Source organism: Rhinoderma darwinii, chromosome 1, assembly GCF_050947455.1.
Source record: "Rhinoderma darwinii isolate aRhiDar2 chromosome 1, aRhiDar2.hap1, whole genome shotgun sequence".
NCBI lineage: Eukaryota > Metazoa > Chordata > Amphibia > Anura > Rhinodermatidae > Rhinoderma > Rhinoderma darwinii.
Genome location: NC_134687.1, coordinates 259,406,135 through 259,430,320, shown reverse-complemented (window position 1 = coordinate 259,430,320; position 24,186 = coordinate 259,406,135). Strand labels below are relative to the sequence as shown.

Here is a 24,186-nt window from a genome sequence, read left to right as displayed (position 1 = left end):
ATACTGTTGAGTACCATGCTACTTTTTGCATTACAGTGACCATATACTGGTAGATACCAGTTCTACACTAGTGCTCTGCAGACCTTGAAAGTGAATGCAGTACAAGTTAAATCTAATGACTCACAGTTGACGTCTACTCTGATTGGAGTTGTTCACCTCTTTTCCATCTGGCCTGACCACCATGGAGACTTCTTCAGACAGCCTAGACATCTTTGGCACCTTGTTTTTTCAGCACCCTTTCCATCTATTTCTCAACTACATAAACTCCCCATCCTGCTGCTATGCCCAAAACTGTGCCTGTTGCTGCCCCATTTGCTCCCATTACTGTATCTACTGTATTGCATAGTGCCCCCAAATTCTGTTTTTCAGACATAATGGTGTCATAACTAGAGTTACCCCAAAATTAATAGTGTGACACGAATAGTGCCTCTGAAAATAAAAGTTCTATAAAGCTAGTGCCCCAAAATTGTGTCAAACAATGTCTCATATTGTGTCCAGGGCAGAGTTGATGCCCTAGATGGTAATAATGCCCCAAACAGTAAAAGTGCCCCCTTTGTGCCACAAGTAATAGTGCCACCTTTTGTTTCCCACACAGTAAGGCTGGGTTCACACGACCTATTTTCAGACGTAAACGAGGCGTATTATGCCTCGTTTTACGTCTGAAAATACGTCTCCAGTACGTCGGCAAACATCTGCCCATTCATTTGAATGGGTTTGCCGACGTACTGTGCAGATGACCTGTAATTTACGCGTCGTCGTTTGACAGCTGTCAAACAACGACGCGTAAATGGACTGCCTCGGCAAAGAAGTGCAGGACACTTCTTTGCCACGTAATTTGAGCTGTTCTTCATTGAACTCAATGAAGCACAGCTCAAGGTTTACGAGCGTCTCAGACGCCTCGCAAAATGCGAGGAGGAGCATTTAAGTGTGAAACGAGGCAGCTGTTTTCTCCTGAAAACAGTCTGTCTTTTCACACGTAAATGACAGCTAGCGTGCGAACATACCCTAACAGTTTCCTCACACAGTAATAGTGTTAGGCCCCACACTGTAAGTGCTCCTCTTAGTGTTCTACACAGTAAAAGTAATGCCCACATTTGTGCCCCTATAAATAATAATGATCCCTAGACATTAACAGTGCCTTTTGACAGTAAAAATGCTCCTTTTCTGCCATAACAGAATGATAATCACCCCTTTCCCACTACACAGTTCAAATGCCCACCTTTGTGATTCTTAAACAGTAATAATGCCCGCTTTGTACCCACATAACATAATAAAGCTTATACTCACCTTACTCTGATCCCATGACAAGGGGAGCGTTTGAAACCTCTTCTGGCCTATGCTATCACGAGCCCGGCATAGGTGACGCGATGCAGTGACGCCATCACACTAGTGTATTGGGATGTTGACGCCCTATAGATAGTCCTGGCGTTTTGTAGGCCGCAGGCCTAAAGTGGCTGTTGGCCTACGGCCCCCTGTGGCCTTTGGCTCCCTGCTCTGCCATAGATTTAGACTTCTCTTCCCTTTTCTTGACAACTGCCTCCTCTAGCACACCCTCATAGGAACCTTAACCCCTTCCCACACCATGACTTACCGGTACATGATAGTAGGAGGGGGGAGGAATATGGAGCAGGCTCATGCACTGAGCCTGCTGCATTTACTGCAGTTGTCAGCTGTGTATTACAGCTGATACATCGCCCCAACGACCTGGATTGGAGATTACTCAGATTTCTGGCTGTTTGTCCTCTCAGATGCTGCAATCAATAGTGACCGCAGCAGCTAAGCCTTTAGACAGAGGTGGGGCCCCTCTGTCATCCCATCGCCCCCCCCATTGTGATACGATCGCAGGGTGCTGATGCATCTTTTTGGCAGCTGGGGGCCCACTGAAGTCCCCCAGGTCTGCCATCCTAGTCCTCAAGCTTAATAGGATAACGTTAAAAGTACAATTCACTGCAATCCATAAGTATTACTTTGTATTGTACCAGCAATATATTTACATCATAACACTAAAGCAGCTGTTGTTTTCTATAACACCACAATTACTTAAGCTCTCAACAGTGCGGCTTTAAAAGAAAACCCACTCTAAGTAAGACAATGTGCAAATTTCAAATTTTGTCTCACTTCTGCTAAACAGGACTACATCGCTATTGTCATATCTTCTATGTCCCACAATCCCAAACAATTTTTTAACACTTTTAACTACTCCATTGCCCAGTGCTCCCTCTCACATCTGTCATCTAAGCTGATGATGTTGCCACAAATTTCACAAAGCCTACTCTCCAAATCACACCTCACCACACTACCTGTGCACTTGACCCAATTCAATCCCACATCATCCTCAACCTTACTACTGTGTTTACCCAAGCCCTAACTCATCTCTTTCATTTATCACTAACCACTTTCCTTTTTCATTTAAACATGCAAACCACACAACCATTCTTAAAAAGCCACCCATCGGTCCATAGTCTTTGTCCAGCTATTGCCCCATCTCACTACTTCCGTTTCTACACCCACACGCTACATCCACCCACACACCATCGCCTTGTTTCGCCCTCTCTCTATTGGTGTCCCTCATGGCTTTGTCCTGGGACTGCTAGTATTCTTTATACCTTTTGCCCTTGAACAGCTCCCATGGCCTTCAGTACCACTTTTATGCTGACGACACTCAGATTTACCTCTCTGGCACAGATGTTACCTCTCTGCCTCGGGATAACCTTTTATTCTGTCTTAACTTTAAAGCCATGTATCTAAGCCCTTACCACCTCCTACCGACCTCTACTTCAAAAACACTTCTCAAATGTGCTCTGTCTTGAAACACGAGTAAACAAAATGCTAGTACATGTCCTTATCATCTTAAGCCTACACTACTACAACATTCGACTCTGCAGCCTTCTATGTAACATACTTGCACCCAGTGGCGGATTCGGTAGACCATAGGCCCTGGGCTGTTACCCAAACTTGGGCCTCTCTCCTCCACCGCCACCCTGCCGCACCATAACTATTGCTAACACTACCTTTTTGCGCAAGCATTAACAAATGGGTGTTACGATTCCCCTTTCACAGGGCGGTTGACTTTTTATTATGTCGTTTAGATTTTGTTTCACAATCGATTAAAAAGGACTATGGATTAAAGCATTTGATGTCAATGGCCATTCTAAGCTGAATGTGTCTGCTCTCGTCAAGTTATACAGCTTAAGGCCTCGCTAGTACCAGTGTGGGAGACTGTCTGGGAATCAGTGGTGTGGTTGCCTTTTTATTATGTCGTTTAGATTCTGTTTCACAATCGATTAAAAAGGACTATGGATTAAAGCATTTGATGTCAATGGCCATTCTAAGATGAATGTGCGTGCTCTCGTCAAGTTACACAGCTTAAGGCCTCGCTAATACCAGTGTGGGAGACTGTCTGGGAATCCGTGGTGCGGTTGACTTTTTATTATGTCGTTTAGATTTTGTTTCACATTCGATTAAAAAGGACTATGGATTAAAGCATTTAATGTCGATGGCCATTCTAAGATGAATGTGCCTGCTCTTGTCAGGTCGCAGAAGTTACACAGCTTAAGGCCTCGCTAGTACCAGTGTGGGAGACTGTCTGGGAATCCGTGGTGAGGTTGACTTTTTATCATGTCGTTTAGATTTTGTTTCACAATCGATTAAAAAGGACTATGGATTGAAGGATTTAATGTCAATGGCTATTCTAAGCTGAATGTGCCTGCACTCGTCAGATCGTAGAAGTTACACAGCTTAAGGCCTCGCTAGTACCGGTGTGGGAGCCTGTCTGGGAATCCGTGGTGCGGTTGAGTTTTTATTGTCGTTTAGATTTTGTTTCACAATCGATTATAAAGGACTATGGATTATCACGTTTGTTGTCAATGGCCGTTCTAAGCTGAATGTGCCTGTTCTCATCAGATCGCAGAAGTTACACAGCTTAAGGCCTCGCTAGTACCGGTGTGGGAGACTGTCTGGGAACCCGTGGTGCGCTTGACTTTTTATTATGTCGTTTAGATTTTGTTTCACAATCGAATAAAAAAGGACTATGGATTAATGGATTAATGCATTTAATGTCAATGGCCATTCTAAGCTGAATGTGCCTGTTCTCATCAGATCGCAGAAGTTACACAGTTTAAGTCCTCGCTAGTACCAGTGTGGGAGGCTGTCTGGGAATCCGGGGTGCTTTTGACCTATTGTTATGCTGTTTAGAATTTGTTTCACAATCGATTAAAAATAAAAGTAGACTAAAGCTTTAAAAGTTAATGGCCATTCTAAGCTGAAATGTGCCTTTTCATGTCAAATCGCAGATGAATAACACTTTAAGACCTCGCTAGTACCAGTGTGGGAGACTGTCTGGGAATCCGTGGTGCGGTTTACTTTTTATTATGTCGTTTAGATTTTGTTTCACAATCGATTAAAAAGGACTATGGATTAAAGCATTTAATGACAATGGTTATTCTAAGCTGAATGTGCCTTCTCTCGTCTTATCGCAGAAGTTACACAGCTTAAATCCTCGCTAGTACCGGTGTGGGAGACTGTCTGGGAATCTGTGGTGCGGTTGACTTTTTATTATGTCGTTTAGATTTTGTTTCACAATTGATTAAAAAGGACTGTGGATTGAAGCACTTGATGTCAATGGCCGTTCTAAGCTGAATGTGCCTGCTCTCGTCAGATCGCAGAAGTTACACAGCGTAAGGCCTCGCTAGTACCAGTGTGGGAGACTGTCTGGGAATCCGTGGTGCGGTTGACTTTTTATCATGTCGTTTAGATTTTGTTTCACAATCGATTAAAAAGGACTATGGATTGAAGGGTTTAATGTCAATGGCTATTCTAAGCTGAATGTGCCTGCATTCGTCAGATCGTAGAAGTTACACAGCTTAAGGCCTCGCTAGTACCGGTGTGGGAGACTGTCTGGGAATCCGTGGTGCGGTTGAGTTTTTATTGTCGTTTAGATTTTGTTTCACAATCGATTATAAAGGACTATGGATTATTACGTTTGTTGTGAATGGCCGTTCTAAGCTGAATGTGCCTGTTCTCATCAGATCGCAGAAGTTACACAGCTTAAGGCCTCGCTAGTACCGGTGTGGGAGACTGTCTGGGAACCTGTGGTGCGCTTGACTTTTTATTATGTCGTTTAGATTTTGTTTCACAATCGAATAAAAAAGGACTATGGATTAATGCATTTAATGTCAATGGCCATTCTAAGCTGAATGTGCCTGTTCTCATCAGATCGCAGAAGTTACACAGCTTAAGGCCTCGCTAGTACCGGTGTGGGAGACTGTCTGGGAACCCGTGGTGCGCTTGACTTTTTATTATGTCGTTTAGATTTTGTTTCACAATCGAATAAAAAAGGACTATGGATTAATGCATTTAATGTCAATGGCCATTCTAAGCTGAATGTGCCTGTTCTCATCAGATCGCAGAAGTTACACAGTTTAAGTCCTCGCTAGTACCAGTGTGGGAGGCTGTCTGGGAATCCGGGGTGCTTTTGACCTATTGTTATGCTGTTTAGAATTTGTTTCACAATCGATTAAAAATAAAAGTAGACTAAAGCTTTAAAAGTTAATGGCCATTCTAAGCTGAAATGTGCCTTTTCATGTCAAATCGCAGATGAATAACACTTTAAGACCTCGCTAGTACCAGTGTGGGAGACTGTCTGGGAATCCGTGGTGCGGTTTACTTTTTATTATGTCGTTTAGATTTTGTTTCACAATCGATTAAAAAGGACTATGGATTAAAGCATTTAATGACAATGGCTATTCTAAGCTGAATGTGCCTTCTCTCGTCTTATCGCAGAAGTTACACAGCTTAAATCCTCGCTAGTACCGGTGTGGGAGACTGTCTGGGAATCTGTGGTGCGATTTACTTTTTATTATGTCGTTTAGATTTTGTTTCACAATCGATTAAAAAGGACTATGGATTGAAGCATCTAATGTCACTGGCCATTATAAGCTGAAAGTGCCTTCTCTCGTCAGATCGTAGAAGTTACACATCTTAATCACTCGCTAGTACTAGTGAGGGAGGTTGTCTGGGAATCCATGATGCGGTTGACTTTTTATAATGTCGTTTAGATTTGGTTTCACAATCGATTAAAAAGAACTGTGGATTAAAGAATTTAATGTCAATGGCCATTCTAAGCTGAATGTGCCTTCTCTCGTCAGATCGCAGAAGTTACTCAGCTTAAGGCATTGCTAGTACCAGTGTGGGAGACTGTCTGGGAATCCGTGGTGCGGTTGCCTTTTTATTATGTCGTTTAGATTTTGTTTCACAATCGATTAAAAAGGACTATGGATTGAAGCATTTAATGTCAATGGCCATTCTAAACTGAATGTGCCTGCTCTCGTCAGATTGTAAAAGTTACCCAGCTTAAGGCCTCGCTAGTACTACTGTGGGAGACTGTCTGGGAACCCGTGGTGCAGTTGACTTTTCATTATGTCGTTTAGATTTGGTTTCACAATCGATCAAAAAGGACTAGAGATGAGCGAACTTATGAAAAGTTCCTTTCGGCAGGTTCGCCGAATTTTGTGAAAAAGTTTGATTCGGACCGAACCTGTAATACAAGAAAGCCCCTAAAAATCGTGTATAACACTGTTTAAAAGCCCTAGAAGCCCTGTATAACTCTCTTAGGTTACTCATGAGTGTATCCAAGTACTTTTGAGCTGTCTTTAAGGCAAAGTTAGTGTCAAAGTTACGCCAACATGTATGGCTATAGGAAAACGGATGGGACACGGTGATAACTAACAGAAACCACTGCACTTGTGCATGTTGTATGCTTAATGCATTGTTAAAAAAGTTAAAAAAATTAACCATTTTAGGCGGCTGATGCCTGCCAGGGTTCATACATATAAGGTGGTAAAAGAAGAAGCAATGGCTTTTGACAAGCCCTCAAAAAAATTACCCTTTATGGTGGCAGATGCCTGCCGGGGTTCTTCCATACATGGATGTAAAAGCAACAAGCAATGGCTTTTGACAAGCCCTCAAAAAATTGACCCTTTTTATTGGCAGATGCCTGCCGGGGTTCTTCCATACATGGATGTAAAAGCGACAAGCAATGGCTTTTCACAAGCCCTCCAAAAATTGATCCTTTTTATTGGCAGATGCCTGCCGGGTTCTTCCATACATGGATGTAAAAGCAACAAGCAATGGCTTTTCACAAGCCCTCTAAAAATTGACCCTTTTTATTGGCAGATGCCTGCCGGGGTTCTTCCATACATGGATGTAAAAGCAACAAGCAATGGCTTTTGACAAGCCCTCCAAAAATGTACCCTTTTTATTGGCAGATGCCTGCCGGGGTTCTTTCATACATGGATGTAAAAGCAATAAGCCCTCCAAAAATTTACCCTTTTTATTGGCAGATTCCTGCCGGGGTTCTTCCATACATGGATGTAAAAGCAACAAGCAATGGCTTTTCACAAGCCCTCCAAAAATTGACCCTTTTTATTGGCAGATGCCTGCCGGGGTTCATCCATACATGGATGTAAAAGCAACAAGCAATGGCTTTTGACGCCCTCCAAAAATTGACCCTTTTTATTGGCAGATGCCTGCCGGGGTTCTTCCATACATGGATGTAAAAGCAACAAGCAATGGCTTTTCACAAGCCCTCAAAAAATTGACCCTTTTTATTGGCAGATGCCTGCCGGGGTTCTTCCATACATGGATGTAAAAGCGACAAGCAATGGCTTTTCACAAGCCCTCCAAAAATTGATCCTTTTTATTGGCAGATGCCTGCCGGGGTTCTTCCATACATGGATGTAAAAGCGACAAGCAATGGCTTTTCACAAGCCCTCCAAAAATTGATCCTTTTTATTGGCAGATGCCTGCCGGGGTTCTTCCATACATGGATGTAAAAGCAACAAGCAATGGCTTTTCACAAGCCCTCCAAAAATTGACCCTTTTTATTGGCAGATGCCTGCCGGGGTTCATCCATACATGGATGTAAAAGCAACAAGCAATGGCTTTTGACGACCCTCCAAAAATTGACCCTTTTTATTGGTAGATGCCTGCCGGGGTTCTTCCATACATGGATGTAAAAACAACAAGTAATGGCTTTTAACAAGCCTTCCAGGCCTGCTTGTAGCAGACGGCAGTGGAGGTGTATTGGTGGTAGTAGAGGTAGCCAACACAGACAGCAAGGGTGGTAGTAGTATTAGCAGCACATTAAAAAAAGAGACTGGACAGTCACAGGACAAAGCCCTGTGGTGGGGCAGGCCTGCTTGTAGCAGACGGCAGTGGAGGTGTATTGGTGGTAGTAGAGGTAGCCAACACAGACAGCAAGGGTGTTAGACTGGTAGTAGCAGCACATTAAAAAAAGAGACTGGACGACAGTCACAGGACAAAGCCCTGTGGTGGGGCAGGCCTCAGGCCTGCTTGTAGCAGACGGGCAGCAGTGGAGGTGTATTGGTGGTAGTAGAGGTAGCCAACACAGACAGCAAGGGTGGTAGTAGTAGTAAAAGCAGCACATTAAAAAAAGAGACTGGACGACAGTCACAGGACAAAGCCCTGTAGTGGGGCAGGCCTCAGGCCTGCTTGTAGCAGACGGTCGGCAGTGGAGGTGTATTGGTGGTAGTAGAGGTAGCCAACACAGACAGCAAGGGTGGTAGTAGTAGTAGCAGCATCACATTAAAAAAAGAGTGGACAGGACAGAATCCCGCAGTAGCTGGCAGCAGTAGCAGGTGGCAGCAGCAGCAGCAATGTCAGATCTAATCAGTGGCATCAGGCACAGGGGTTTTAAAATCCTCACCGATCCACGCTTGATTCATTTTCAGAAACGTGAGATTTTCCAAGCTGTTGGCGGACAATCTTGTTCGCTTAGGGGTGACGAAGCCCCCTGCCGCGCTGAATACCCTCTCTGACGCTACACTGGAGGGTGGACAAGACAGTACACCCATGGCAAACTGGGCCAGTTCTTGCCAATGATCCAATCTGCTGACCCAGAAGTCCATGGGGTCTGGGATAAGCATTTCTGACGGAGAAAGGGCACAGTCCAGGTACGAGTGAACCTGGTTGTTTAGGTGCTGCACCTGGTGATGGTGAACATCCCTTTGGTGACTACGATGTGTGTCAGGTCGGGGATTTGGATGTAAAAATGTTGTCATCATATTTTCCAAACTGAATTGGCTGCTGCTGCTGCCGATGCTGCCTATTGCAGAGGTAGCTCTGCCAGAGGCGGTGGAACGATGAGACAGTGGGGAGCGGAGAGTGGCCCCCTGGTCAGACATGCTTGCAGCAGGTGTTTGCCGTTTGAAAGCCGTGACAAGCTGGCTGCATAGCTTCTCTCGATAATAAGCCAATTTTGCCTCCCTCTCGGAAGGCGCAAAAAACTCCCCCATTATACCGAGGGTCTAAAAGTGTGGCTATCCAGTACTCATCTCTTTGCTTCATGCTAACAATACGACAGTCAGCGCTCAAGTAACGAAGCATACAGCTCGCCATCCTGGCGAGCGTTTCAGAGGGCCCGGTTGGTTCCATCTCCGCCCTATACTGCCATGGTTGTCCATCATCAAGGTCGTCGTCAGACTCGTCATCACCACCATCACTGTCATGTTGTGCGGCTGCCTCGTCCCCTATCCCTTCCTGTGATTCCATCTCCAAATCCTGCTCCTCTTCAGGTCCTGTTTCCTCATCCTCATCCTCCTCCTCAACATCCATAGCCAGATGTGATCCTTCCTCCATCCTTTGCTGTATCATCGCTGTGAGCGTTTGCTCCATAATGAATATCAGCGGCATAACATCATTCATTCCGCTAGCGTCACGGCTCACAAATCATGTGGCCTCTTCAAAGGGCCTCAAAACGCGACATGCGTCTCTAACCAGCTGCCAGTGCCTGAGCTTGAAATTACACTGGCTCCAAACGCTGCCCGTATGCTGCATCAGGAAATCATTCACGGCTTTCCGCTGTTCGTACAGACGGTCCAACATGTGCAGTGTGGAATTCCAACGTGTTGGAACGTCGCAAATCAGGCTGTGTTCTGGGAGATTGTTTTGACGCTGCAAGTCCAGGAGGGCGTGCTTAAATGCATACGAACATCTAAAGCGAACGCAAACCCTCCTGGACATGGCCAGCACACCCTTCAAACCAACATATGACTTTAAGAAGCGTGTTATGACCAGATTGATCACATGTGCCATGCAAGGAGCATGTGTCAGGTGACCTAGACGCAGTGCAGCCACAACGTTCTTGCCGTTATCAGAGACAACATTGCCCAGTGTGAGTTTCAGAGGAGACAGCCAGCGTGCGATTTCCTCCTTGATGCACAGCAGCAGCTCCTGCCCTGTGTGGCTTTTCTCGCCCAGGCTCAGCAGGTGTAAGACAGCGTTGTGGCGCTTCACCTTGCACCTATGAAAAGGGGAGGGAGGAGGAGTGGAAGATACGCTGTGTCCTGTCGGGGACGGGAAGACCTCAAAGGAGGAAGGCAAGGAGGGGGAGGAGGAGGAGTAGGAGGAGGAGGATGGTAGGCGCCTGGTGTCCGGAGTTGAACCAGAAAGATACAAGCGTGGAGGTGGTAATGCCTGGCATTGCTGCGGTGGTGCATCGGACTGCAAAATATTGACCCAGTGGGCCATGAAAGACATGTACTGTCCCTGCCCATAGTTGCTGCTCCACGTGTTGACGGTGGCATGTACCCTGCTGCACACGGATAATTGCAAGGACTGGCACACCTTTTCCTCCACATGCTTGTGCAAGGCAGGGACAGCTGTTTTGGAGAAGTAATGTTGGCTAGGTATTCGCCACCTAGGCTGACCGCACGCCATCAATTGCTTGAATCCGGCGGAGTCGACCAGGTGGTACGGCAGCGACTGCACCACCAACAACTTAGACAGGTGTGAATTAAGCCGCACGACAAGTGGATGACTGGGTATATATTGTTGCTTATTGGACAACGATTCCGTAATGGATAACTGATGGGACGTAGGAGGAGCACTAGATGACAGTGATGATGATGATGACAACGACATGGTGGATAAGGCCTGGCTACTACTTAGATGACAGGGACTCGGAGCAGCAGCTGCAGAGGGGTCTTCATTATATGTACATGATGATGGTGGGGCATGTCGATTGTCCCACATGGCCTTGTGATGCCACTCCATGTGTTTACGTAGAGCGGTAGTTCCTACATTGCTGCCCTGCCCACGCCTTACTTTCTGCTTGCAGATACGGCACAGTGCCATGTTTTCGTCCTCCGGGAAGGTACAGAAAAATTTCCACACGGCAGAGTACTGTAGTACCACGTCCACCACCACCACCCGAGATTGCCCCTTGTGTGGCAGGCTTTTTTCGGGAGCCTACACCAGCATCAGTGTCACCGTCACCGGCTCCTGAGCTGACCATACCGCTACAACATTTTGCAGATTGACTTCTGCCCCTACCTCGGCTTGGCTGTTTATCACGGCCAGTGCCGCCACTACTACCCTCCTCCTCCGATGCCGTCATCACCTGGTTCCCACGTCCTGTCTAAAACAACATCATCATCATAGCCTTCCTCATCATCCCCGCCACTTCTGTCACTGTGTTGTGAATGTGATGTGACATCATGGCGGGCTCCATGCCCCCCCTCATTACTGCGTCTGCCACCACGGCTACCACCACCAACACCCCCACTACCGCAGCTATGCGTCTTGGACACCGCTTCCACCTCCACCACCGCCGCAACACACTCCGTTGGCTGACTCGCGTAAAACAAATCATCATCATCACTATGTTGTTCAGTATCTTCCTTCGCACCCGAGGAGATATCTCTTAGGACTCTCAGGAAAGATGGCTTCCCGCTAGGAAGGGGGAGCGAAGACATAGATGATGGAATGGAAACGCTAGAAATACCTATATTACTACTATCACTGTGCCAAGGAACTGTAGAGGATCTGGAATCAAACGAAACCTGGCTTGAAGCCAGATCGTCAGAGTCTTCCTGCTGAGATGACCGTGAGCCAGCCAACCAGTCCACAATGGCCGTATTAAAACAAAAACCTAAAAAATGGAGTCAATACACAGCTTTTACTAATAAAAATAATGATCTTTATTGATACAAAACATAAACATAGAATATTTATCACACATTAAAATCAAGGATGACTGCCACAGTGTGGAAAAACTTGGAAGCCAGACAGGTGTAGATCACAATGGTATAAGTATAGGAGTATTATACTCCAAAGGATAACAAGAAAGGGAGACTAAGGAGTCAATATCAATTTATATACACAGTCATAGAACATAATAGATGGTTATACACATAAGGGATGGGGCGGAAATACCTAGCCAATCCACAAACCGGTATAAAGAGAGGTGTATACATGACATGTGAGAATCTTACCCATGGTGTTGTTATCCTGCTGTCTGGCGTCACACCCGACGCGCGTTTCGGCGGAAAAGCCTTCGTCCGGGGGTGGTGCCAGAGAGCCAAGAGGGGGAATTTATGTAAAACAGAACACCAATCGCGTGCATAGCTGGTAAATAGCCTCATCACTTACAGCTGACCGAAGTAATGAGGCAAGTGACGAGGCGTATAGAACGCCAATCGCATCTCACACATTGCAGAGTTCAAGATAAAAGGTCAAAAGCCTGCGCATGCGCAGGCGGGATCGGGACAAGACACTGTCCGCAGGCCAATCGTATCTCACATATTTTGCAGAGTTCAAGGCGAAAGGTCAGGAGCCTGCGCATGCGCAGGTAGTGATCGGGACAAGACACTGCCCGCAGGCATACTGCCCGACCAGCTGACACATCAGAACTAAGCGATCACATGACCGAATCAGCCATGGAAGTCACATGATCTAGCGAATGTCAGCAAGGGAACATCAGAGCTACAGAAAAGTACGTAGATACACTGCTGTGTATCCCGATTTCAAAATATGAATGCATGTCACCACATCTAAGAACCATTATACATCATTACATACAATCACAAAAATACATGCGCTGTCCCTAATCTTTCCCTATTTTATAACAAATACAGTGTACATGAGATGCATGTGTACATATAACAACAAAAATGAATAAGTACTCAAAAAATATAAAAAAAATATATTTACATATATACATATATATATACATATATCTATATGTGTAACAGACAAAAAATGCCTTTGCAATATATATAAATAAATAATGAATAACATACAAAACACATGTTACTATGTGCAATAAAATAAAATAAATTAATCATTAACTGTGTTAATAAAACATGCACATGTTACACATAACCATATATAAAGAAATTTGTACATATACACATAAACACATTCACATAAATTATATCATAAAACCTAAAGATTATTAATGTTGTTAAAAACATAAATAAATAGTGCTACATCAACCATGTATCAAAAAGTACATGATTGAAAATAAAAAAGTGTGTGCAAAGTGAATTGTGAATAATAAATTAATGTATGTTGGTAAAGATCGTAAAGTTATTATATAAGAGAATTTTATTCTCTATATGTGTGTGATTTACTGCTGGTGATACATATAAATAAATGTGTTAAACTATATATACACATATATGCATATAAAAGTATATAAAATCCCATAAGTGGAAAAAGAAGTGCACACATATATGTCAAGAAAAAACATATTTTTGTGTTAGAAACATATACATGTGTGTATAATACACTCATGTATACATAAAACACATTAAACACATAAAAACGTGCAATGTGCAATATACCCATATGCCCATGCATATGAAACCGACAATATGAAGAGAAAAAAATATAATAAACATATATGATTGAGTTAGTACCGTGCCTACATGATATATACATACTCACATATATAAACTAAAAAGTGTTATAATACACTAGATATATGATTCAATTAATAAAAAATAAAAAAAGGGGGAAAGAGACACGAAATGTTCATTAATTGTATCCGTCCGTCTAATGAGAAGATAATAGTGCAGATGTTCATCTAAAATACATAAATGACCTCCAAACAGGCTCATGAATCATCAAAAAGAATGGTCAACAGGACCTAAAATTCAGAAACAAAGACAAGAAGAAGAAAAAGTTACAATATTAAAATTATCATGTCATTGTTTGACACCTAAAAGCATCACACAAGAGATCCTGACACCAGTTATAGAAAGGCCGCAAAACCCAAATTCTCGTTAAGGCCTATTGGATGCATGGTTTTCAGTTTCCAAATCCAGCGGGTCTCTAAACGAAGAAGTTTCTTCATCAGAGACCCACCTCTAAGACCCACCTCCGTATGGTCTATGCCCATGGCACGCAGGCCCTTAGAGTCACAACTGTGATGGAGAAAGAAGTGCCTAGGCAAAGTTTTTAATGAATCCACCATTTCGGGCATCGTTCCTCTGGCAGCCTCGATCCCATTCACATGTTCTCGTATCCTTACCTTTAATTCTCTTGTAGTCAGCCCAATGTATATCAAGGGGCACGGGCACTGGGCATAGTAGATCACCCCTTTCGTATTACATGTAATGGGCCACGTGATTCTGTACTTCGTCTCCTTGCTTGAATCCCAAAACTCCTCACTCATAGTGATATTTGGGCAGGCAATGCAACGTCCGCATGGGCGACAGCCCCATCGTGGTTTACCTGCACCAAAGATAGGTTTTATTGTGGGAGGGCCATAATGACTGTGAACCAGTTTGTCTCGAAGATTCATCGCTCGCCTAGAGGCCACAGAAGGTCTCAGGGGCAACAATTCCGATAAAACTGGGTCTGTCCTCAGTAGGGGCCAGTATTTTGACAAGCATTGCACCATTTCCCCCCACCTGTCATGGTAAGTTGTCACATACCTAATTTGTGAGGGTAGTGATCGCTTGGCTACAGGCTGCAATAGTTTAGAACGAGTTGTTTTACAAGCTCTGTTATATGCCTTCCGTATGTTCTTTGTATTGTATCCTCTATCCAGAAAACGCTGTTTCAGAATAGCTGCCTGTTTTTCAAAGTCCTCTTCGGTGGAACAAAGCCTCTTCATTCGAAGGAATTGTCCTGTTGGAATAGCCCGTATCATATGCCTAGGGTGAGACGAGGATGCATGCAAATATGAATTAACAGCGGTTTCTTTTCTATGGACATCCGTCTGTATGTACCCATCATTGTCACGTTTGATGAGCACATCCAGAAAATCTATTGCCTGATCTTCTACTCTCCATGTCAACTTGATGTTAACCTCATTACAATTCAATTCTGCCACAAAAGAGTAAAATTCCTCCCTTGTGCCATTCCATATCAAGAAAATGTCGTCGATGAACCTGGTCCAAAGGACCACCTTGCTCACCGACGACATCCGGTCAGACAAAAAGAGATCCCTCTCCCACAGCCCCAGGAATAGGTTGGCATATGATGGTGCACATGCTGCCCCCATTGCAGTGCCCTGGAGCTGTAGGTAGAAGGAGCCTCCAAAAGTGAAAAAATTATGAGTCAACACAAACTCCAAGATAGTTAGTATGAATTGAATCTTGGCAGGGTCTGTGTCAGTCATTCTCAAAAAGTATGCCACTGCACACAAACCATCCTGGTGTCTGATGTTAGTGTATAAAGACTCGACATCACAGGTGGCTAAAAGCATCCCAGGGTCAAGATGAATACCCTCTAATTTTTGGATAAGATCCGCAGAATCCCTCAAATAGGACGGGAGGGTCTCAACTGATGGTTTAAGCATAGCATCTATGTACTTACTAAGATTATCACATAAATTTCCCCTTCCCGAAATAATGGGGCGTCCAGGTGGTACCTTAGGGTTCTTGTGAATCTTAGGTAGCAAGTACAGGCTTGCTATTGTAGGATCTTGTATGGTCAAACACTCCTTCAATTCAGCGGAGATGATGCCATCATCTGAGGCTTCTCTTAGAATATCCATTAAAGCTGCACTGAAAGAAGAGAGAGGGTTGAATGTCAGCTTTTTATAGCAGGTAGAATTTTTCAAGTGTCGATATGCCTCTTTCTCGTACATATTTCTTGGCCAGACCACTACATTACCCCCTTTATCTGCCGGTTTGTATATAATATCCGTTAAATTCCTCAATTTTTTGAGGCTCTTGCGTTCAGCTATAGAGAGATTGTCATGTCTGATGGATACAGGAATCTTTTCCAAATCCTGTGTCACCAATTTAACGAATAGCTCGATAGGAGGGCATGTAGCAAATTGTGGAAATCTGGTAGAACGTTTACGTATAGAGATCGGAATCCTACCTGCTGTTAATTCATCTTGTTCGTTCAGCAGTTGTTCCAAGCAACGCAATGTCTCAATTTCTTCCGGTGTCTCAAAATTGTAACTGTCATCTCTCCTATGGTACCATCTCTTAAACATGAGACTCCTGGCAAATAGATGGAGGTCCTTTATTGCTGTAAAAGTGTCGAATTGTGAGGCAGGCACAAATGTCATCCCCCTAGATAGGACCCCTATATCAATACTTGATAGAGCATGTTCTGATAGGTTAATTACCTTAAGCCTTTGGTTGTCCATTAAGTTTTCTGATGGGTCCACCCTTCTTTGCCTGTTGTATGCTCCAGAATCACGTGGTTCCATGTGGCGTCCAGTTTGTTTGCGTCTCTGACGACCTCTGTAACCATTGCCATTAAATCGTCTGGGGTCCATGGTGCTTCGTGTTCTCATCCCCTGTGATGTGTCACTGGATTCTGATGTAGAGTTACCCGACGACACGGACGACGTTCTAAATATAATTTTATTCTTGGGTTTCGGGTTGCGCCATCTATATACACGGTTCAGAGATGCATCATTCTGATCACGCATAAATTTACTTTTCTTGACATCCTGTATTTCTTTTTCCCATTTATCCATGTCTAACTCCAGGGACTGAAAAAAGATACCAAAATCTTCGTTACTCATTTTATCTTTGAGTTGGGTTTGTATTAATTGGATATCACCATCTATGGTTTCAAGCCCTTTCCTATCTAGACCGACCAAGAGTTCCATAAAAGTTTTGGATGCTATGTTACAAGCATCCTCCCATCGTGACATAAACATGTCATCGTCTACTGAGAAAGAAGGGAAAACTTGGATACGAAGGCCTCTGGGAAGGAGGCCTCGTTGTAAATATTTTTCCAGAAATGCCTTATTCCACCAAGTTTTAACCCGTTTGTGGAAAAGGGTTCTAAAGGTGTTTTTAAGCGCAGCAACATTCTCCCTGGTGTCAGGATCTACCCCTGTGGCATCATCCTTAAAAACCAAATCGAGTTTGGTCAGCCAGGTCTTTTCCCTCGCTGTAAAGTCCATGTCGGTGGACCTCCTGGAATCTGAAAAAACAACAGATAATAAATGTACACAACCAATATGGAGGACAACCTAAATTTCCCCTTAAGTAATATCCATAAGTAATGTCATATAGACGAGGAAAAGAGGGGCGTACAGTAGTGCCTGTGACTATAAATAACAGGTAGCTATGACTCCTGAAGTATATAGAACAAAAACCTAAAAAATGGAGTCAATACACAGCTTTTACTAATAAAAATAATGATCTTTATTGATACAAAACATAAACATAGAATATTTATCACACATTAAAATCAAGGATGACTGCCACAGTGTGGAAAAACTTGGAAGCCAGACAGGTGTAGATCACAATGGTATAAGTATAGGAGTATTATACTCCAAAGGATAACAAGAAAGGGAGACTAAGGAGTCAATATCAATTTATATACACAGTCATAGAACATAATAGATGGTTATACACATAAGGGATGGGGCGGAAATACCTAGCCAATCCACAAACCGGTATAAAGAGAGGTGTATACATGACATGTGAGAATCTTACCCATGGTGTTGTTATCCTGCTGTCTGGCGTCACACCCGACGCGCGTTTCGGCGGAAAAGCCTTCGTCCGGGGGTGGTGCCAGAGAGCCAAGAGGAGGAATTTATGTAAAACAGAACACCAATCGCGTGCATAGCTGGTAAATAGCCTCATCACTTACAGCTGACCGAAGTAATGAGGCAAGTGACGAGGCGTATAGAACGCCAATCGCATCTCACACATTGCAGAGTTCAAGATAAAAGGTCAAAAGCCTGCGCATGCGCAGGCGGGATCGGGACAAGACACTGTCCGCAGGCCAATCGTATCTCACATATTTTGCAGAGTTCAAGGCGAAAGGTCAGGAGCCTGCGCATGCGCAGGTAGTGATCGGGACAAGACACTGCCCGCAGGCATACTGCCCGACCAGCTGACACATCAGAACTAAGCGATCACATGACCGAATCAGCCATGGAAGTCACATGATCTAGCGAATGTCAGCAAGGGAACATCAGAGCTACAGAAAAGTACGTAGATACACTGCTGTGTATCCCGATTTCAAAATATGAATGCATGTCACCACATCTAAGAACCATTATACATCATTACATACAATCACAAAAATACATGCGCTGTCCCTAATCTTTCCCTATTTTATAACAAATACAGTGTACATGAGATGCATGTGTACATATAACAACAAAAATGAATAAGTACTCAAAAAATATAAAAAAAATATATTTACATATATACATATATATATACATATATCTATATGTGTAACAGACAAAAAATGCCTTTGCAATATATATAAATAAATAATGAATAACATACAAAACACATGTTACTATGTGCAATAAAATAAAATAAATTAATCATTAACTGTGTTAATAAAACATGCACATGTTACACATAACCATATATAAAGAAATTTGTACATATACACATAAACACATTCACATAAATTATATCATAAAACCTAAAGATTATTAATGTTGTTAAAAACATAAATAAATAGTGCTACATCAACCATGTATCAAAAAGTACATGATTGAAAATAAAAAAGTGTGTGCAAAGTGAATTGTGAATAATAAATTAATGTATGTTGGTAAAGATCGTAAAGTTATTATATAAGAGAATTTTATTCTCTATATGTGTGTGATTTACTGCTGGTGATACATATAAATAAATGTGTTAAACTATATATACACATATATGCATATAAAAGTATATAAAATCCCATAAGTGGAAAAAGAAGTGCACACATATATGTCAAGAAAAAACATATTTTTGTGTTAGAAACATATACATGTGTGTATAATACACTCATGTATACATAAAACACATTAAACACATAAAAACGTGCAATGTGCAATATACCCATATGCCCATGCATATGAAACCGACAATATGAAGAGAAAAAAATATAATAAACATATATGATTGAGTTAGTACCGTGCCTACATGATATATACATACTCACATATATAAACTAAAAAGTGTTATAATACACTAGATATATGATTCAATTAATAAAAAATAAAAAAAGGGGGAAAGAGACACGAAATGTTCATTAATTGTATCCGTCCGTCTAATGAGAAGATAATAGTGCAGATGTTCATCTAAAATACATAAATGACCTCCAAACAGGCTCATGAATCATCAAAAAGAATGGTCAACAGGACCTAAAATTCAGAAACAAAGACAAGAAGAAGAAAAAGTTACAATATTAAAATTATCATGTCATTGTTTGACACCTAAAAGCATCACACAAGAGATCCTGACACCAGTTATAGAAAGGCCGCAAAACCCAAATTCTCGTTAAGGCCTATTGGATGCATGGTTTTCAGTTTCCAAATCCAGCGGGTCTCTAAACGAAGAAGTTTCTTCATCAGAGACCCACCTCTAAGACCCACCTCCGTATGGTCTATGCCCATGGCACGCAGGCCCTTAGAGTCACAACTGTGATGGAGAAAGAAGTGCCTAGGCAAAGTTTTTAATGAATCCACCATTTCGGGCATCGTTCCTCTGGCAGCCTCGATCCCATTCACATGTTCTCGTATCCTTACCTTTAATTCTCTTGTAGTCAGCCCAATGTATATCAAGGGGCACGGGCACTGGGCATAGTAGATCACCCCTTTCGTATTACATGTAATGGGCCACGTGATTCTGTACTTCGTCTCCTTGCTTGAATCCCAAAACTCCTCACTCATAGTGATATTTGGGCAGGCAATGCAACGTCCGCATGGGCGACAGCCCCATCGTGGTTTACCTGCACCAAAGATAGGTTTTATTGTGGGAGGGCCATAATGACTGTGAACCAGTTTGTCTCGAAGATTCATCGCTCGCCTAGAGGCCACAGAAGGTCTCAGGGGCAACAATTCCGATAAAACTGGGTCTGTCCTCAGTAGGGGCCAGTATTTAGACAAGCATTGCACCATTTCCCCCCACCTGTCATGGTAAGTTGTCACATACCTAATTTGTGAGGGTAGTGATCGCTTGGCTACAGGCTGCAATAGTTTAGAACGAGTTGTTTTACAAGCTCTGTTATATGCCTTCCGTATGTTCTTTGTATTGTATCCTCTATCCAGAAAACGCTGTTTCAGAATAGCTGCCTGTTTTTCAAAGTCCTCTTCGGTGGAACAAAGCCTCTTCATTCGAAGGAATTGTCCTGTTGGAATAGCCCGTATCATATGCCTAGGGTGAGACGAGGATGCATGCAAATATGAATTAACAGCGGTTTCTTTTCTATGGACATCCGTCTGTATGTACCCATCATTGTCACGTTTGATGAGCACATCCAGAAAATCTATTGCCTGATCTTCTACTCTCCATGTCAACTTGATGTTAACCTCATTACAATTCAATTCTGCCACAAAAGAGTAAAATTCCTCCCTTGTGCCATTCCATATCAAGAAAATGTCGTCGATGAACCTGGTCCAAAGGACCACCTTGCTCACCGACGACATCCGGTCAGACAAAAAGAGATCCCTCTCCCACAGCCCCAGGAATAGGTTGGCATATGATGGTGCACATGCTGCCCCCATTGCAGTGCCCTGGAGCTGTAGGTAGAAGGAGCCTCCAAAAGTGAAAAAATTATGAGTCAACACAAACTCCAAGATAGTTAGTATGAATTGAATCTTGGCAGGGTCTGTGTCAGTCATTCTCAAAAAGTATGCCACTGCACACAAACCATCCTGGTGTCTGATGTTAGTGTATAAAGACTCGACATCACAGGTGGCTAAAAGCATCCCAGGGTCAAGATGAATACCCTCTAATTTTTGGATAAGATCCGCAGAATCCCTCAAATAGGACGGGAGGGTCTCAACTGATGGTTTAAGCATAGCATCTATGTACTTACTAAGATTATCACATAAATTTCCCCTTCCCGAAATAATGGGGCGTCCAGGTGGTACCTTAGGGTTCTTGTGAATCTTAGGTAGCAAGTACAGGCTTGCTATTGTAGGATCTTGTATGGTCAAACACTCCTTCAATTCAGCGGAGATGATGCCATCATCTGAGGCTTCTCTTAGAATATCCATTAAAGCTGCACTGAAAGAAGAGAGAGGGTTGAATGTCAGCTTTTTATAGCAGGTAGAATTTTTCAAGTGTCGATATGCCTCTTTCTCGTACATATTTCTTGGCCAGACCACTACATTACCCCCTTTATCTGCCGGTTTGTATATAATATCCGTTAAATTCCTCAATTTTTTGAGGCTCTTGCGTTCAGCTATAGAGAGATTGTCATGTCTGATGGATACAGGAATCTTTTCCAAATCCTGTGTCACCAATTTAACGAATAGCTCGATAGGAGGGCATGTAGCAAATTGTGGAAATCTGGTAGAACGTTTACGTATAGAGATCGGAATCCTACCTGCTGTTAATTCATCTTGTTCGTTCAGCAGTTGTTCCAAGCAACGCAATGTCTCAATTTCTTCCGGTGTCTCAAAATTGTAACTGTCATCTCTCCTATGGTACCATCTCTTAAACATGAGACTCCTGGCAAATAGATGGAGGTCCTTTATTGCTGTAAAAGTGTCGAATTGTGAGGCAGGCACAAATGTCATCCCCCTAGATAGGACCCCTATATCAATACTTGATAGAGCATGTTCTGATAGGTTAATTACCTTAAGCCTTTGGTTGTCCATTAAGTTTTCTGATGGGTCCACCCTTCTTTGCCTGTTGTATGCTCCAGAATCACGTGGTTCCATGTGGCGTCCAGTTTGTTTGCGTCTCTGACGACCTCTGTAACCATTGCCATTAAATCGTCTGGGGTCCATGGTGCTTCGTGTTCTCATCCCCTGTGATGTGTCACTGGATTCTGATGTAGAGTTACCCGACGACACGGACGACGTTCTAAATATAATTTTATTCTTGGGTTTCGGGTTGCGCCATCTATATACACGGTTCAGAGATGCATCATTCTGATCACGCATAAATTTACTTTTCTTGACATCCTGTATTTCTTTTTCCCATTTATCCATGTCTAACTCCAGGGACTGAAAAAAGATACCAAAATCTTCGTTACTCATTTTATCTTTGAGTTGGGTTTGTATTAATTGGATATCACCATCTATGGTTTCAAGCCCTTTCCTATCTAGACCGACCAAGAGTTCCATAAAAGTTTTGGATGCTATGTTACAAGCATCCTCCCATCGTGACATAAACATGTCATCGTCTACTGAGAAAGAAGGGAAAACTTGGATACGAAGGCCTCTGGGAAGGAGGCCTCGTTGTAAATATTTTTCCAGAAATGCCTTATTCCACCAAGTTTTAACCCGTTTGTGGAAAAGGGTTCTAAAGGTGTTTTTAAGCGCAGCAACATTCTCCCTGGTGTCAGGATCTACCCCTGTGGCATCATCCTTAAAAACCAAATCGAGTTTGGTCAGCCAGGTCTTTTCCCTGGCTGTAAAGTCCATGTCGGTGGACCACCTGGAATCTGAAAAAACAACAGATAATAAATGTACACAACCAATATGGAGGACAACCTAAATTTCCCCTTAAGTAATATCCATAAGTAATGTCATATAGACGAGGAAAAGAGGGGCGTACAGTAGTGCCTGTGACTATAAATAACAGGTAGCTATGACTCCTGAAGTATATAGAACAAAAACCTAAAAAATGGAGTCAATACACAGCTTTTACTAATAAAAATAATGATCTTTATTGATACAAAACATAAACATAGAATATTTATCACACATTAAAATCAAGGATGACTGCCACAGTGTGGAAAAACTTGGAAGCCAGACAGGTGTAGATCACAATGGTATAAGTATAGGAGTATTATACTCCAAAGGATAACAAGAAAGGGAGACTAAGGAGTCAATATCAATTTATATACACAGTCATAGAACATAATAGATGGTTATACACATAAGGGATGGGGCGGAAATACCTAGCCAATCCACAAACCGGTATAAAGAGAGGTGTATACATGACATGTGAGAATCTTACCCATGGTGTTGTTATCCTGCTGTCTGGCGTCACACCCGACGCGCGTTTCGGCGGAAAAGCCTTCGTCCGGGGGTGGTGCCAGAGAGCCAAGAGGAGGAATTTATGTAAAACAGAACACCAATCGCGTGCATAGCTGGTAAATAGCCTCATCACTTACAGCTGACCGAAGTAATGAGGCAAGTGACGAGGCGTATAGAACGCCAATCGCATCTCACACATTGCAGAGTTCAAGATAAAAGGTCAAAAGCCTGCGCATGCGCAGGCGGGATCGGGACAAGACACTGTCCGCAGGCCAATCGTATCTCACATATTTTGCAGAGTTCAAGGCGAAAGGTCAGGAGCCTGCGCATGCGCAGGTAGTGATCGGGACAAGACACTGCCCGCAGGCATACTGCCCGACCAGCTGACACATCAGAACTAAGCGATCACATGACCGAATCAGCCATGGAAGTCACATGATCTAGCGAATGTCAGCAAGGGAACATCAGAGCTACAGAAAAGTGCGTAGATACACTGCTGTGTATCCCGATTTCAAAATATGAATGCATGTCACCACATCTAAGAACCATTATACATCATTACATACAATCACAAAAATACATGCGCTGTCCCTAATCTTTCCCTATTTTATAACAAATACAGTGTACATGAGATGCATGTGTACATATAACAACAAAAATGAATAAGTACTCAAAAAATATAAAAAAAATATATTTACATATATACATATATATATACATATATCTATATGTGTAACAGACAAAATGGTGCAATGCTTGTCTAAATACTGGCCCCTACTGAGGACAGACCCAGTTTTATCGGAATTGTTGCCCCTGAGACCTTCTGTGGCCTCTAGGCGAGCGATGAATCTTCGAGACAAACTGGTTCACAGTCATTATGGCCCTCCCACAATAAAACCTATCTTTGGTGCAGGTAAACCACGATGGGGCTGTCGCCCATGCGGACGTTGCATTGCCTGCCCAAATATCACTATGAGTGAGGAGTTTTGGGATTCAAGCAAGGAGACGAAGTA

At 43.0% G+C, this 24,186-nt stretch overlaps 1 protein-coding gene and 5 pseudogenes across 1 annotated transcript in view; all 6 read left to right on the top strand.

The window, feature by feature from the left end:
- The window catches only part of ATP8B3 (ATPase phospholipid transporting 8B3), a 761,685-nt gene that overhangs the window by 55,137 nt on the left and 682,362 nt on the right, over positions 1-24,186 (top strand). The window lies entirely within an intron of this gene.
- On the top strand, positions 3,863-3,981 carry LOC142691295 (5S ribosomal RNA; annotated as a pseudogene).
- LOC142690930 (5S ribosomal RNA) lies at positions 4,058-4,176 on the top strand (annotated as a pseudogene).
- Positions 4,617-4,735, top strand: LOC142679530 (5S ribosomal RNA; annotated as a pseudogene).
- LOC142665394 (5S ribosomal RNA) lies at positions 5,174-5,292 on the top strand (annotated as a pseudogene).
- Positions 5,361-5,479, top strand: LOC142690919 (5S ribosomal RNA; annotated as a pseudogene).